Source organism: Numida meleagris, chromosome 3 (genome assembly GCF_002078875.1).
Source record: "Numida meleagris isolate 19003 breed g44 Domestic line chromosome 3, NumMel1.0, whole genome shotgun sequence".
Classification (NCBI taxonomy): domain Eukaryota; kingdom Metazoa; phylum Chordata; class Aves; order Galliformes; family Numididae; genus Numida; species Numida meleagris.
Window position 1 is genome coordinate 24102808 of NC_034411.1, and position 12703 is coordinate 24115510.

General features: G+C 37.1%; 1 protein-coding gene across 14 annotated transcripts in view; it reads left to right on the top strand.

Moving 5' to 3' along the window:
• MTA3 (metastasis associated 1 family member 3) overlaps positions 1-12703 on the top strand; it is a 696451-nt gene that overhangs the window by 268426 nt on the left and 415322 nt on the right. The gene's annotated exons all lie outside the window — the stretch shown is intronic.

Consider the following 12703-nt stretch of genomic DNA (forward strand, 5'->3'; position numbering starts at 1 on the left):
CTTCTTGTGTCTGATTTAGCTAAGCTCAGTCGTGAAGAGAGAAAGAGTTCACTATTCGTGATAATTTTGTACATCTTGCACAAGCCAGTGTATTTGGTCATGCTGTTCAAGTTACTGCTAACTACTCAGTTTAAAAATTATATCGTGTATATCTTTAAGCACAACGCCAGACACAGGGTGCTGTTCCTGCGGCCTCATTTGACATTATGCTGTGCTGAGATTGTGATGAAACATGGCGTAAAATTTCTATGCAGCCCAGTATAGCTGAACTGACAAGACCAGGGTCATGAAGAGTCCCTCTCTCCTGCCAGGTACAATCTGAGGGGAAGTGGGTTCACAGCAGCTACCTGTTGGTACCATCTGGGGCATGAGAGCTTTCTGAAGGCCTTCGCTAGGTATGGCACATGGGAGAGCCTGAGAAATTATATTTAGAGACAGGAAGGTCTGGGGCAGCTGTTGCAGGTGTCTATATACTGGAGCTGTATCAGCACAGCTGGCACTGGAGTTCCATAGCTGTATATAGCATCTGAAGAAATGGATGAGTATTTACTTTATGTTGCTTTTGTTTTCTTCCTGTCTTTGCTGGAATTCATGGTTTCACCTGATCTATTCATAATCAAGATGGTGAAAATCTTCTGTAAGGTTTTCTACACTGTTAATGGATTTCCTGAAAATGAATAAATGGAACACTAAAAAAAGGGATAGGTTTTATGCTTTTTTTAGATGACTCTGTAGAAAGAAGCACTGCTAATGGAAGAAATTATAGTTGTTGACATGCATTGGCATGATCCAGTCTTTTGCTCTTACAAGCAAAATTAATAAATCTGTTTTTTAATAGTTATTCAGGCTAAAAAAAAAAACGGAAACGCAGGTGAAGTTTTAAACCGGCATTCTCCACTTGCGAGCAAATTATCAAGAGGCATGCTCTAGTGGCTCTACATAATTAAATTCACAAGACTGTTTTTCAAAAGTCAATAAATTACAGCATTTCCTATTTTGACAATATTCTAAATACTTGTTGTTGTGGCTTGAGTGAATTCCTGTCTGTTTTTGTTGGCTGACCAGGGCTCAGATACCATGCTGTTTGTCTTTAAAGGACATACTGGTTTGTGGTGGAAAAGTTTTTACAACATCCTCTGATAAACAAGACAAAAGTCTGAGGAGAGCATCCAGAGGTAAATTCAGGCAATAAACAGAGTAAACCATTAGAAAAATGGGTGTGACTGATACCAATTGGTACCATAAAAGAAATGTTAAATATTTAAAATGGTAAGTAAACATCTGGGAAACCAGTGATTAAAATGTGCTGTTACAACAGATACCCTTTCATTGCATTATAACTTTTTCAGAACGTTAGGGAATGTTTTCAGTTTTCTGATGAACTGTTTCTGTGGTATTTGGAAAATGGGAGAAGGAAACAGACAGATGAAAGGGGACTTGAAAACATTTTGTGAAAGTTGCTTCCATCCTGGGTGCATGCATAGTCTGATAGAGAATACAGAATAATCCAAGCTGTACGGACTAATGGTATGCAAATGGTACCTGACACAAGCAATTGCTCTTTCCTTGAATTGTTTTCTGTCTGAGGCCTCTTCCTCCAATACTTACATATTCCTAGTACTCTACATCTAAAAGCCTAAGTTTTCTGGCATGTTATAACATGAGTAGAGACTAAGGAACACAGTTCCAGGTCACTTCCCACAGTCTCCCTTCTAATCCTGTATCATTTCCCACAGCAGTTATAATAAGACTAGTATAAGTAATGGGAGATACTCTGACAGTGGTCTTCTCAAGGATGAGACCTTTGTAACATAATCACCCAAATTCGGCAGTTTCAATGCTCTTTGCTTTAGGAAGGATGGACTGAGTAAAAAACAAGTTGACTTTATTGTTATTGCTTTTCCCCCAGTTGCAAACAAAAAACCTTTTCTTCCCAAATGTCTTCAGCAAGTGGAAAACAGAATAACAGAAGTCAAGCCTCTGTGGGAGAGCACAGAATACTCAAATTATGACTGAAATGGTATTAGTTCCCATAAATTGAATAGTATTTCAACTATGCTTTCTACTCTACTTTGAGATTGACTACAAGGAAATTCATGAGGTACTACTCTAGGGAAAGGGCTATTACACCTCTTGGCTGGTAAGCAAGGAATTGCCTGTCCCATTTATTTATTTTTTTCTTTTTTTTTAGCAGAAGGAACGTTAGGTTTTCTGAGGCTGCAGTAGAGATGGTAATATTGTGAAGTGCCTTGTAGGAAAGCCTGGAGATGATTTTTCTCCAGAAATGTCTGGTACTGGAAAAGTTGCATTGTAGAAATGCAAATGTTTTGACAGCAAAATGAAATGCAGAAACTCAAACTCATGTTCGATGGCAATGACTCTGTGTTATCTGGAGCCTTTACTTTTGTGAGCTGGAGAGCAATGGGGGAAGTGTACAATTGTATACTGCTGGAAAAATCTTGATTTTAAATGAAGTATGTACTTTGCTTAATGTGAACTCCAAAAACGTGTTTCATAATTTTTGTACTATCTAACTTCTAGGAGAAAAAGGGCTTAAATGCTCCTGCATGGATGCTAGAAGTATCTTAAAATGTGAAATAAATATTTTTCTGTTTCCTCTTGAGGAATGTTATCTGTTGCAAAGCAGCAATAAAAGCACGTTTTCTGCCTGCTTCCAGATGTGTTTTTTGCTGCAGACAGATGCTATGAGGTCTGGTATGGAGGCAGCTGAGGAAGAGGAGGACTTTGAAAAACTGCTCTGAGTGCTGACATTTTAATGATTTTTTTTTTTCCTTGAAAACACATTTTTTGGTATACTCTTTTCCTCCTTTTCTGCCTGTTTCTGTCTCTTGGAAGAATGACATGTTGGTACACAGATTTCTACCTCTGCAGTCAGTTCTTCCACTACTTTGCCCTCTTTGGCAGTTGTTTCCACATATTGTCTGGTAAGCAGAAAGCACTGAAGCTCTCTGGATTTCCAGGGCCAACTTGGAAGTCTAGTGTAAAGTAAAACCTGAAAACCATCCACCAGGCCAAGACCACCTGCTTCAAAGAGGGGGTTGGGGGAAGTAAGGAATAGTTCTAAAGCTATATGCTATGGAACTATATTACAGATGCCCGTGTCTTTTTCCAGTGATTATACTTCTCTCCTGAAGATGTAACACATTCTTGCTGTATAATCAATCAACAGAATGACCTTTTAGTTTTCTTGGACTAAATTTACACTCAAACAATTAACAAAAACAAAAATACAAGCGTTGCAACATGAATGGAAAGAAACTATGGGCTATTTTACTGCAGCCTGTAATAGTTACACATTCAAGGAGGAATAGGATTAACTAGTCTTCCACTTCTTAAAACAGAATTATTCCCAGACTTTTTAATATGTTGAATTCTGGTTGCATTTTCATCTCTGTATTGAAGACTGTAGTTTATTATGAAATATAGAAAGAGTTCTTCCTGTTTGCACTTATCAGTGCTATCAACAAGTCTTCTCATGGAAAGGAGAATCTTTGAAATTCATTGGTTGTGGTCCACACATTATTATTATTGTGGTCCAGACATTATTATTTTAGCATTATATTTTTAATGCCTTGGATTGCTTTATGACAATGCTTCTATTGTAACCTGCCCAAACTACAGTGTATTTTATAATGTGGCTTTAAAGTTCAACACCTTGTTGAAAGTTTTGCCATACAAAGCATCAACTCAAGACCAGATTTTTTTGAAGAGTCTCTTAATTGGCTTATCCATGAATTACAAACAGGGAACTATGTACAGAGCTGAATGTGAGCTTCAGTGCACTGGAAACAGTGATGGCAATGTGGGAATATTGCAACATTTGTGCCAGGAGGGTTTCACAAATGCTCACACAAGAACATGAACAATACAATATGCAAGTTTATCAGGATCTGTTGAACCAATATGAGGCTGAAGGTGATGTGGTGTCACCACTATGAGCCGAAGTCAAAACAGCAGAGCAGTCCATGGAGTGGTGACATGTGAATTCTCCATCAAAGAAAAAGTTCAAGACACTGCCCTTGAAGGGTAAAATTTTATGTGCAGTGTCTTTTGGGATAGGAAAGGAGTGATCCTTCTGGATTTCTTGTCAGACAAACCATTAACTCTGATACATTGCTATGCTGACTAAGCGTAAGGCCCAAAATTCCAGTCAGGTCAGGGAGGAAGACAACTTTACTCTTACAACACAATAACATCAGGCCCCATATAAATGTGAAGGCTGTGGAGCACATTACCAGTCTTTGCTGGACTGTCCTAATGCACCCACTATATGTCTGGGTTTGGTACCTTCTAATTTCCATCTGTCTGGGCCAATGAAAGATGGACTATGTGGGCAGCATTTTCCTAGCAACAGTATCATCATAGCAGCTGCAAAACTGGGGGTTAACTCTGCTGGTGCAAGTTGTTAGAGTGCACCATTCAGGCTCTTCTTCATTGCTGGTGAAAATGCGTAACTAATGGTGATGACTGTGTTGAAAAATAGTTTTGTAGCTGAGAGTTTTCTCTATCAAACAGCGTTACTGTGCTCCTTGTAGCTATTATAGTTTCCATGGAAGTAAATAGGAGACATTACTTTCAGAGTGACCAGCAAACACAGAATCTAGATGGAAATAAATAGTAAATATGTAACAACTACAGAGACCAAAGAAAGTCTAGCAACTGTAAAATCTAATTCAGATTGCATATAATCTAAAGCAACCTTGAGAACTTTGATTCTGCACCTGCAATTTAGCAGTGTCTCTTGACAGCTGTTTTTGAAGCTGAAAAAAGACTTTAGAAAGCGTAATAATTGATTGCATTTTATTATTTGGGGGAAAATTGCTTTGAAGTGTGGGCTGAGTCAGAGATTATAAAGCAGAAAGAAAGCAGAAATCTGAGTCAGAGAGTAAGAGTGTAAATGGTTAAAGGCATGGTGAAATGGATGGAAATAATGGAAAAAATCTGTATTTGAAGTATTTCAGTTTTTCCTACTGGATGCCACATTTGCTCTAGCTTTACCTTATGGGCCTTGGTATTCTTTCTTTTTTTCCAATTGCAGTTTAAAGCTTTTGAGACTCTTAGTAGAAGAAAACTCCTCTTTGCCTTTATGCATCTGTAGATACGCTACCAGCACTTCCATGACACTTGGAAGTGTTCTTGTCTTGAATTGGCTTTGTACAGTGCAGTAAAATATTGTCAGAGCAGGGCTGGCTCACAGGCATTTTGGTTACTTCTGCATACTTGGCATCCCTAGGTAGTTAATGATCTTCAGGTTTCCAGCTGGAACATTATCCTCCCAGATCCCAGTGCTATAAATCCGTAGACATAGATTTGTAATTACAATTTCATACCTGCTGCAGAAATGCAGAGGCTAAATGAGCTTGATCACTGGCTTTTGGTCCTGTTTCTACTGTGAACGTTTGCGTACTCTTTGCATTATTTAAATATCTCTGTATCATCAGCACATTTGGTCACTTAATTCCTTACTCCCTTTCCAGGTCACTTGGAGAATAATAATATTAAAAATAGCTGACATTGTTTTGAATTAAGTAGTTTTTGACAGATCTAATAGCATCTTTTTTTTTTTTTTTGCGAGAATAGCACATCTAATGGACAAAGAAGAACCATTGTGAGATACCAATTTGAATTTGACAGCGTTTTCAATACTCTCCTACGTGGCAGTGTTCTCCTAAGCAAGTTAAGGAAATTGAGTGATGGTGTACTTCTGATTGGAGAACATTTATCTCCAAAACAGCTTTGGGTGTTTAAGCTATCAACCCAAAAGAACATGTTAGGTTCAGTTGTGTCTTACAGGGCTGCATTCTGAACTTCTTGCTGATTTCTTTAAAGTTTGGGATTAATGGAACAGAGAAGACTCGCAGGAATTGCAACATTTGAGAAGACAGAATGATACTGTCTTCTTGAGAAGACAGTCTAGACAAATCAGAATGGTGATCTGAAATTAGGAGAACTGAAATGTAGACACAAAGATTTGTCCTTAAGATGAGGGGAGGTAGAAAAGGAGAAACAGGAGAAGTGGAATAATTTCTTTTCCCATTAATAACAGTAATATGAAACACTAAAGCAGAGAGAATCTGGGTTTAGGCTGGAAGTTAAAAGACAACAAATGCACATGAGAAGAATTATAGGGCAACAATATGTACAGAAGAGGAACTGATTATCCTTCTTCTAGTGGTGACTGTGAAGTCTCAGCTGGGAATGGTGTTGTAAGTAATGTATACCAGTTGTCAAGAGTCCAGAGAAGAACTTTTATTAAGGAGCACACTGGAAAACATGAGCTATGAGGAAAGACTGAAACTTAGAAAAGATTAAGACAAAACAAGTTGTCATGAATGGATTAGCATTCCTCTTAAGTGAAAGAGGAGGGATAGATGGTTTATTTGGATTCTTTTGGTCCAACATTTGAATGGCAGTTGTTTTGGACTCAGCAATAACCATACGTATATGCTGTTAGCTACTTGAGTAGAATGAGGGACTAGGCAAGAAGAGAGAGGAGAGACAAAGTGAACACTGCTGATGTAGGTGCTTTTTGAAATCCGTCTGTTTTGTTCCAGCCCTAATTCTCTAGTCTGATGTAGTCTTTTTGATATTTAAAAACAGTTCTTAATCACTTTTGATCTCTGGGTAATTTTCAAAGATTCATGCTTCTCGTGCATAAAATAAATAGTAAGATAGCACATAATATTGATGTGATTAGTTAATAAAGTTTATTTGTATATTAAATGGCTATTTGTGCCTCTGACATTAGGGGTTTTTTTGTGTGCATGTGTATGTTTTTTTTTCCATTGCATCATTAATGTGATACACAATCAGATTTGATCTTCGCTTTGCCTTTCTCAGTGTACAGTGTAACTAACTGTTGGATATGCTTTTGTATACATTTTCTTTACCTGCTTATTGTAGGCTTAATGAGAGAATTTTTAAGAAAACATTTAATCTGTTGATGAGGAAGAGTCTGACATTCTAGAACTGAATGGCTATTATTTAAAAAAAAAATTCAATATCACATATGTAATCCTGGGAATTTGCCATTTGTATCTGTATGCTGAAGTTCCAAATATGATCATTGACTGTTCCTGCAACCAGTCAGTGTGATATATGCTGGCAGAGAATTGCCAGCTTCATTGTTGTTATAGAATGATTTCTGAAGCACATAGTCTTACACATGAATTATCACTTTGTGGAAGACTGTCAATATGATCTCCTGATCTTTTTTTCTGTAATTTCAACTAGTTTAGAGAATTCTTAGGGTTTTGTCACAGAAATGATTTCCTGTCTTAGCCGCTAGTGTTTGTACGTATCTGTGTAAGTTCTAAAAAGATTGGAATTGGGACATACGGGGATTTTTTGTTTTGCTTTAAGTACTCTGCTGGACTGTGAGGAAATTCCTTAGTGAGGGGTTTTACATGATTAAGTTGAAGTATGTAGGCTTTGTTCTTCTGGGATTGCTTTAATAGTACTGCAACTAATCAAGGAGATGCAGTAATATAACAGAAACAGCCACATGAAGTTTTAACAAGTGTTGTTCAGTGCTGAAGCCAGGTTATGCAGCATTTCAGAAGACAGAAGTTTCTTACAGGTATTTAAAAATTCTTCAGTTGAGAGTCTAAGAATAATTATATTTTTGGCTATAAATTTAGTACTTTCAGTGTACGTGCTACCCGAGATATTGCATTTTGAAATAGTTTCATCAGTTCAAAATAAAAACAAAAAATCCAGTACTAGGATGCTAAGCACAAGTTCTGGAATAATGTTCAACATAGCCTTTCTTCTACAAAATTCTCTTTGGCAGTTCCTTTCTGGCAAATTTTACTTCTGGATTTTCTAAACATGTTTGGTTTGCATTTGTCCTGTTCAAATTTTTTTTTCCCTTACAATTTCTCACAATAACCTCTTCTCTGGAAATCAGCCAGCTTACTTCCCTTTATATACTAGATACCTATTGCTTATATATTTTTTTCCTAATGCTGGATATCTTCCATTTTTGGCCTGATCTCACATGTTGGCATTAAAGCTATATATGGAAGCGTACTCATGTACAAATGACAGATGAATCTCTCCATGACTGGTATGTAGTGGGGAAAAAAGTTTTTCTGCACAAATAATATGTTTGTCTTCTCTTGGGAAATAGTCACTCTCTCAGGTGCTACCAAAACTAACAAATGCATTTGCAGAGAGGTAGTTCTCCCCTTTCTTTCTGTCCCTCTTCCTTGTAACTTGAACCATGTGAAGTGCAGTGAAGTCTGTGTTAAAACACTAACATTTTCTTCTAGAAGTTAACAAGCACTAAATGACTTACAGGATGAGGAGAAGATTTGTCTTGATCCTGGTGCTATTTGGGTATTGCAATTCATTTGGTTTGTGATGAAATCTTGTATTCATAAGGTTGTTGTTCAGGCTTTAAAAATGCTCCTCCTAGAGGTCTCATTGTTTGGGAAAGCATTTCAAGTGTATTAGTGATGCTGGTTTGTAGAGCTGTATTTATCTGGCACATTGTAGTTTTCATAACATGTTTCTAAAGCAAGATGCTGTAGGCACGTTTGCTGACTTCATTACTGTCTGGTATATTGTGAAGTGCCGTGTAGCTTTAACAGAAAACAGATTGCAGATCTTTCTTTGATGGAATTAATAAAACTACAAAGAATTTTTATAATTGTAGGTAGGAACTTGCCTTGAGGTTATCCAGTCTTCCCTCAGCCTTTTTTTCCTACATCTTATCTTTGTGACTTACATAAAATCTTGATTCCTTTTATTTGTATTTCTGAATATAAACATGAAAACAAAAACATAAACTTCATTTTGTTAAAACTACTTGAAGTTTATATTGCTTCTTCAAAATGAAGAAAATGGAAGAAGAATGAATGGAATTCAGATCTGGCAATAGTTGTATTTTAGTGGTAGTATTTATGATTGTTCTTAGGATACTTTGTGAATTGTACGTTGTGATTTATGACAAAACCACTCAAACTTAGTTTCCTAGAGCAAGACACTAATGTAGATAAACACAGAGATGTTTGAGAGAAGAAACTGCACCTAATGTAGTTAGGGATATCACCATGAGGCGTGGTCTGATTAAAAACCCACAAATGTGGGGGAAAATATTCTTACCTTTTGGTTGCAGTATCTCTGTGATATTAAGGAGGCTCTTCAGTGTGCCACTGACCTAAGTAGCTGGCAAAAGCAGAGCAACAGAAGCACAGCCCTTGTGAGTGGAAAACAAGGTGGAGAGACAGCACAGAGGTGAACAGTTCTATGCTGGGCTGGAGCTTTGCAAGGAACTGCTATTGCTGGACTGTGAAACTGCTGTTCAAAGTTAGCCCTTGCAGAAAAGTGGGAAGCAGCTCTTCTGTTAGCAGCAAAATTGGAACATGAAACCCTAGATGCTCAAAATACTGGGGTGTTTCTCATAGGTGGGCACAATGTTGCTAAATTAAGCACTGACTTTCTGAAGCTTATGTTTCTCCTTACCCTGACTTGTATTGCTCCAAAGTTATCTTTGTAAAATTAATTCCTTCCTCATATGCATTGACTGGTGACGCAGGAGGGATATCCAAATAATACATGCAAGCTGGGGTTGAATTCAGAAAGCTTTTCTACAGAAATGCAAAAAGCCCATTTGCTGCCAGACCTTTGCAGATGATTACACCTGGATATTCTGTGCACCGTGCTGTGCTCAACATCTTAGAGTCAATCAACATAGTTGCCACCCATATCTGTGGGAACATCTAATGTTCTGATCTAATCTATACGTAAGTGAGGTAATCATCCTGCAGAACACATTTTCTTTTAGCAGAAGGAGTGTTAGGAAAGATGAGGGGTTGCTCCAATGAAAAAGAAAGAAATACATTTGTTGTAAAATGTGACTCTCCTACTTGTCCCTCATGAATGTGGAGAATGGTTTCAGTTTCCACTCAGTGCAAATCTAGCCTCCTGAATAAACTAAATTTTACCCTCCAACCATTTTTAAAGTGAGACTAAAATAAGTAAAATCTGTGTTTCCGTACAAAAAAAAAATTATAAAAATAATAATGTCCTCAGGCTCTCCAGCAGAGTTTATTCAAGTGCTGTCTGAACTAAAAGCTTTTGTGTAAGTAGACTTCATACTTTGAATGAGAAGACAAAGTCACTGGGGGAATAGTGCTAGATCTGCAATGAGAAACAAAACCAGTGGCACATTGTCTGTATCACATTACAGCAGAAGGGAGGTATTTTCTTGTGTTGGAGTCTGTGATACACAAACTCTCTTAACTGGCCTCAATGGGAATAAATCCTTAAGCTTCATGCTTCTGTGAAAAAAATAAAAAAATTGTGTAATGAAGGTTTGAGCTTAATATGTCCAGAAGCTTTTCAGCAGTAAGGGCAGACCTGCACACAGCTATAACAATTCAGGAGCAGTAAGCAGGCAGGAAAGGTAAAATTTACACAGGAGTATCTGTTTGGACCAGGCTATAAGCAATGTTTGAAAAGACTGAGCATTCAGCAGCTCTTAATTGGAGCAGATGAAACTTTACTTTAGCTCATGCCAACAGCTTCTAGCCTCAGAGCCTTGAATATGCAGATAGAGATCTGAAAATCCAAGGCACGTTGTAACTAAGTCCTTTCTCCTGTGCCTTTCCCTGCAACTTTGTAATGAAACTGAAAGGCAGTTCTGTAATGATTTGATGTGACTAGAATAAATTTGGTTTTCTCAGGACAACGCAAGCTTGCTTTCATGGTCCAGCTATACTAATGGTACAATCAAAAAACTGCTAAGATGGAGCTGAAAATAGGTGTAGTTTCCCTAATGAAACTAGTAAGTCTTTTTCCCACATGAAGAATCGTTCAGTGGTAATGACTGGAGGAAACAGCAGGTGTGGGTTTTTGGTTGACTGCTTCTTTTTCTTTTTCTTATATGTATACTGTATTAACTGCTCATCTTCGCTTCCTTCTTGTGTCAGAAAGGTACTATTAAAATAATGCAATAGTGTGGTGTGTTGTTTTTTTTCTATGCCCTCCCTTGTACCTCTCCAAGAATACGTGTATTTGAACCAATATCTAGTTTATGTTTGGTGGAAACTGCCCAAAGGTTAACTGTGGCAGAATTCAAACCAGCCTTTTCAAAGTATAGATTCTCACAACTCATAGATTTTAAGATTTTGTCTTATTGCTTGCAGAGGTTGGTGACTTATGGTAGTTCATTGGGCTAATTAGGCATTAGTATCCAAACAGAAGGAGGAGGATTTTTTCAGGGTTTGAACCGCTGAATAAGTGAAAAATGTTGTCTTAGAGAAGCAGACAGAGAAACATATTTACTGAATACTTAAAGCCTCTTTTTTAGTAATCATGAAAAAATATAATTTTAGTAGTTACATGAGGAAGTAACTATATATATAGGTATCTCTATGTATATCAGAGTTATGTGTTTTAAGATACTGATTGGATCTAGATATATTTAGAAGCAGCACCTTATTTGAAAGAGGAATGGTAGCACGACCACTTAATGTCTCTAGATTTATATCTGCACATCTCTAAATATAGCACTAGCATATCACTGAATGTTCAGACTGATCTAAAAGCTTGTCCCAGACGTCCTTTTTTCTTAGCTACAAACTTAGGTAATGTTAGTCAATAAATATGTCATGGTTAAGTCTTTCCAAAACTTGGGTTATCATAGGTAATTATCTTGCTTTAGAACAGAAATCAAATGAATCATGTTAAACAACAAGAACAACAACAACAACAACAAAAAAAAAACAACAAAAAAAAAACAAACCCACAAAACAAAACCTGACCATCCGGGTACTTACCTGAAAATGTAATTGAAGAGGGGAAAAATGAAAATTATCTAAATCTTGAATAGATAGTGGAGACCATTATGGTACTTAGATTCTTCTGTGATTGTTAGTAGGTGTATCCTGAAACTATTTAAAAATAAAAATTTAATAAATTGTGCTAAATGCTAAAGAGGAAGTTGACCGCTGTTATCCATGGGAATTGCTTATTTTGGGTTACCATCAACTTATATGTAGTAGAATGAGATGAAGAGAAAATGCAAAACCAGGGTTGGGAATTAAGGGAACAGAAGATGAAACAAAGTAGAGTCAGAGTGGAAGGGGACAGGCGCTGCAGCATCTTGAGAGGAATAGCAGTAGAGGGCCATTGTTTCAGCGATGGTTTCAAAAAAGAAAAAAAAAAATTAAAAATTGGAAAGATTGCATAAAAGAAGCTCAGAAAGCACTAAAATATGTGAAAAAGATCTCAGTAGAACAGATTCCTGAAGAAGCAATGGAATGGTCTGAGTATGAGAAAATATTTTTCCATAAAATTGTGCTGAGCTTAATTTTGGCTAAAACATAGTCATTACTTTTTGCGAAGGAGAAGATAACAGGTGGACCCAGGAAGTGTCTTGACTTTCCTGCCTGTACAGAATCAGTTTGTTTTTTTTTTCTTGCTGAAGGCATTAAAAAAATCTCTGGCAGTTTTTCCATTTCCTTTGGCTTTCATGTCTTAAGGAGTATTCAGATTGGGAGAGGGGAAGGGAAATTAAGCCAGGTGGCAAGCCTATTCATCACCTAGTCAGTGGTGGAAAATATTGAATAATCAAATGAAAGTGTCTTAAAATAACATGAATGCAGAGAAAGAAATTCCTGCCAAAGGAAGGAATTTGTTAAAAGAAATCTTGCAGTTTCCTTGTCCAGTCCTA